Below are 4,445 nucleotides of genomic sequence, written 5' to 3' on the forward strand. Positions count from 1 at the left end.
CTCTCAAACTTTGGACATATTGTTAGAACGGACCAGTCACTGGAGAAGTATATCATGTTTGGTAGGGTGGAGGGTCAGAGAAAAAGAGGAAGACTCCCAGCAAGTTGGATTGGCCAAATGGCACCATCAATGGGCTCAAGTGTGGCACCAATAGTGAGGTTGGCCTAGGATCAGGCAATATTTCATTCTGCTGGGCATGAAGTTGCTATGAGTCAGTACCAACTCAATGACACCTAAAAACAACAGCAACAACATACAAATGAGCAAAAGACGGCCTCTGTGTATTGGCCCCTAGAGAGAGAGAGAAAGAACAGACAGACAGAGACAGAGACACACAGTTATAAAGGCTGTCAAGTTCCAAGTCCATAGTTCAGATTTCAGGTTGGAGTCTTCTCAAGACCCACATAGCTGCTGTGAAGTCAGCACTTTAATCAAGGTGATACTGTATGCAATACCATGATGGTGGATAAGACATTCTGCCTGTCGATATATGGTAGTTTTGGCAGAAGCAGTGCATAAAGGAAAGAAAAAGTCATATTCAGAATTAGTTTCAAAGAGAAAGAAAAAAATGAGCCCTTTCTGTGATGGAAGTCAGCCAATGTAATCAACCTCTCACCAGGATGCTCATGATTGATCTGAAGAATAGTTATATATTAGGGACTTAGTGTTGGTCTTTGCTGTTGCTAACTGGGCACTCAAGTGGGCCTTTGTTTGTGGTCCATATTGCAGAGCTCATGAATAACCTCCGTTTGTGCCACCTTGGCCACATTGATCATGAGCTCATTGTGCAATAGCATGAACAGCTGAGGAAACAGAATGACTGGTTTTCATAGAATGTGTCATCCTATCCACATAATTGTTAAAATTGTCCTCTGTTGAGAAAACTTTTTGGTGAACATTCACATTAAACACAATCTTGTTTCTTTGGCACATCTAGAGAAGTCTATCAACGCACCTCTTCTCAAAGCCTTCTTGTCACCATTTTCCAATCATGTTCTTTCCAACTCCTTGATCATCCAGCCAGACAACTCATACAGTCACACAGCTAGCCATTTCTTCTTACAAGCAAAGTAAACAGCCAGGTTCACTGCTCAAAATTATTATGTTTAAGAACATTTCCTTTCACCATTGTCCTTCAGGGAGGTCCCAGAATGGGACTTCAGTGCTACTGCTGAACACTTTTCAGACCCATCTGAAACTGAGACATGAGTTTTCTCTTCCTTAGTCAATTGATAATAAGGAAATCCCCCTCAGACCACATGTGTAGAATGGGTGAAAGAAGGTAGGGTGCATACCATGGATATTTGGGCCACTTGCTCATGAAAGTTATTTATGCCTTCAGGTCATGTTTGAACACAATCTTGTATATACCACTTGCATTAAATGATGAAATACAGCTGTGCACATCCAACTTATGAGTAAGACAACACACAATTCATTACGGGAAGCCTAGGCCTCATGGCAACTTGGTGACCAATGATTAAGTGGTCAGTTTCTAATAAGGACCAGTAACAAGCCAAAAGCTTTTTCTTAAAGAAAAGTAGCTATTTCCAGAGGATGGCAGGATTTTGCTTCAAAACTCTAAAAGCTTGTACTGTGATCAATCCACAGAGGCCTACCAAAGACTACAAATATTATCTTTACCTGCTATTGACAATTCAAGCACCATTGAATCAACTGCGTTACATTACTCAAATCGCAGAGTGAGTTACACAGCAGAATAAACCTGTTGCAGAGCTTTCTCTTTCCTAGTCCTTCTCAAAACTAGAGTCCAACCAAAGCTTCTGATAAATAGACTAGAATAGCACATTTCAATAAGGTGTACATTGCCTCCAAAATCCAAACATTCTCACCAGATGTTTTGCTTTTTTTCTTTCAGTTGAAAGAGGGCTGGATACAAGAACTTATCCTTCACTTTAGAAAGAATATCTAGAATTCCCTGCACCACAGGATGCCTAGAATTTTCACTGAGGTTGAAAGCACTTGAATTTTTTTCAGTTTAATTTCCAACTCTTTAGCACATACATGTCTTATTAATAAGTCTAGAATCATAAATACTTCTTTATTAGGTCCACTGACATAATGTCATTAATATAATGGACCAGGGACTGTACAATGGAAAGGTTATCAAGTCCTAGTTATCCCTTTGTTAGTGAGTTGACTTATTTTGAGATAGGAAAGTAAAGGTATATTGCTGGTCTTGCCAGCTGAAGGCAAGCTGCTTCTGGTGATACTTTGAAACCAGAATTGACAAAAAAGGCATTGGCTAGATCAATGACCAAATATCAGATAACAGGAAATGTATTAATTTGTTCAGGTACTGAACAGCTGCGATTGTAGTCACCACTTGGTTCAATTTACTATAATCTACTGTCATTCTCCAAGACGGTTTTTTTTTTGTTGTTGTTGTTCTTTTTTTAATGTTTTATTGTTAATTATGTGATAGTTTACATGGGAAAACATTAGTTTTACATTCATCCTATAGTATATCATTTCATTGCTATGGTTACAGTTCCCTTCATGTACTTTCAACCATCCAAAGGGTATACACTACAAGCATGCCCCCCTGGTCATCAGCACACAGCCCCTCTCCCTCTCTGTGTCTAAAGTCCCCAACAGCTCCATCTCTCCACATCATCGTCTCTGCTTCCATCTCAGGCATCACTGCTTCTCTGGGTAGTGTCCCGCTCTCCGCTCTTCTCCCTTGATGGTCCCAGGGACCTCCGCTCTTAGGCTGAAAAGTTAATCACTCCCTTCCTTGCTAAAAAAATCTACCTTTACAACCCTCACAAGCAGTCCAGACAACAATTATTCACTATTGTATCACAAGAGATCCATCCGGATATCATTTAATCAGCCCCGCCTAGACAGATTGTATACTACTCAGTGGAGATTCTACCTTCCTCCATGAACTATGAATCTAGCTCCCCTCTTCAAAGCTTGTAAGCCAGTCACTTCTTGCCTTTGTAGCCCCGCCATTTTGGGTAGCCAATGTCCAAGTTGCCCATCCCTGTCTACTCTGTGTATGGAAGAGATGGGAATGATCCTTGCTGTAAGGATTTGTTCCCTCTTTTGAGCTACTGCATCCACAGGTGTAGGTCAAATTCATCAAATTGTATCAGATTACTCTTTCCTCTTCTTTCTTCTTCTGATTGAGCTCTGATCATCTAGTCATTGAAGCCAGGTCAAATGGGTTTTATCTGCAAGTGTGGGTGTTCTTGTGCAGATGCCCTCTATTCTTATCTGTTGGATGAATCACTCTCCACTCTAGTCCTCTGTGGCTATGTCACTGACTCTAGGCCCAAGAGTCCCTAGGTCTTGACACACTGCTGGCCAATCAGGTCTTCACTGGGTTCACAGAAGCTCACTGCTTCATTGCTGTTTTTCCCTCACTTCCCCTTATCAGGGACGAGTGTAGTCACCAAACAGAGCTTGTATTCCCACTGAGTCTTAGTCTTGGAAGTGGGTTTCAGCTGAGGAGACCCGACTACTTGCCTTGATGTTTCCTGGGCTAGCAACTTGCTTGTTCTTGTAGTAACAGTCTGTCTACCTTTATTGTTTTGTATTTTTCCTGTAGGTCTTTCTTTCAAGAAGTATCTTCTGTTCTTCTAGCTGCTCCAGGCTGGTCCACTAATCCTTTCAAGTGGAAATATCCCATCTGTGAAGATCTAGATGTGGTTCAGACTTCCACCTATAGTCTTATGTATTGCAAAGGCTCCACAGGAAGCCTCCTTCACTGGGCACATTGTAGCCCCATTTTAGGTATTCCAATCAAATGAAGGCAGAAGATGGACTTACAAGCTTTCTATGGTGATATTTCTGGCTATAGCTTTCTCTCCCCCTCCAGTGTCTATTTTATATTATAATGCAAGGAAAACCAAGATTCAAAAGACAGCCAAGCATCTTAACATTATTCTCCCCTTTTCCCCTTTCCAACCATGGCTCAATCACTATATCCCATAACCCTGTTGTTCCAAGGTTGTGCATACATCATTATTTCCCTCTGTCCCACTTAGCCCATTCAAACCTACCTAATTGTTCTCCCATCTGCTTTGTTCTTCTGTTCCCATCTCCTTTCTTGTATATTGCTCCCCCTCCCAGCACCCAAACTATCCTGTGTCTTTTCCCTGCCCTGTGCTCCACCTTCCCCTCCCTCCACTCACCCCACCCCCAACATCCAGCAATCAACAAAGAATTCTCCCACCCCCCCCTTTAGTATAGGTTCTTTTTCTTAGTCTTTTACAGTAGTGGTCCTATGCAGTATTTCTCTTTTTGTGCCTGACTAATTTCACTCAGCATAATGTCCTCAAGGTTCATCCATGTTAACCGGTAGTATGCACCTTCCTTATTATTCCTCAAGGTAGCATAATATTCCATTGTGTGTATGTACCACAGTTTGTTTATCCATTCTTCAGTTGATGGGCACTTTGGCTGTCTCCATCTTT

The sequence above is a fragment of the Chrysochloris asiatica genome, unplaced genomic scaffold (assembly GCF_000296735.1).
Source record: "Chrysochloris asiatica unplaced genomic scaffold, ChrAsi1.0 scaffold00208, whole genome shotgun sequence".
Taxonomy (NCBI): domain Eukaryota; kingdom Metazoa; phylum Chordata; class Mammalia; order Afrosoricida; family Chrysochloridae; genus Chrysochloris; species Chrysochloris asiatica.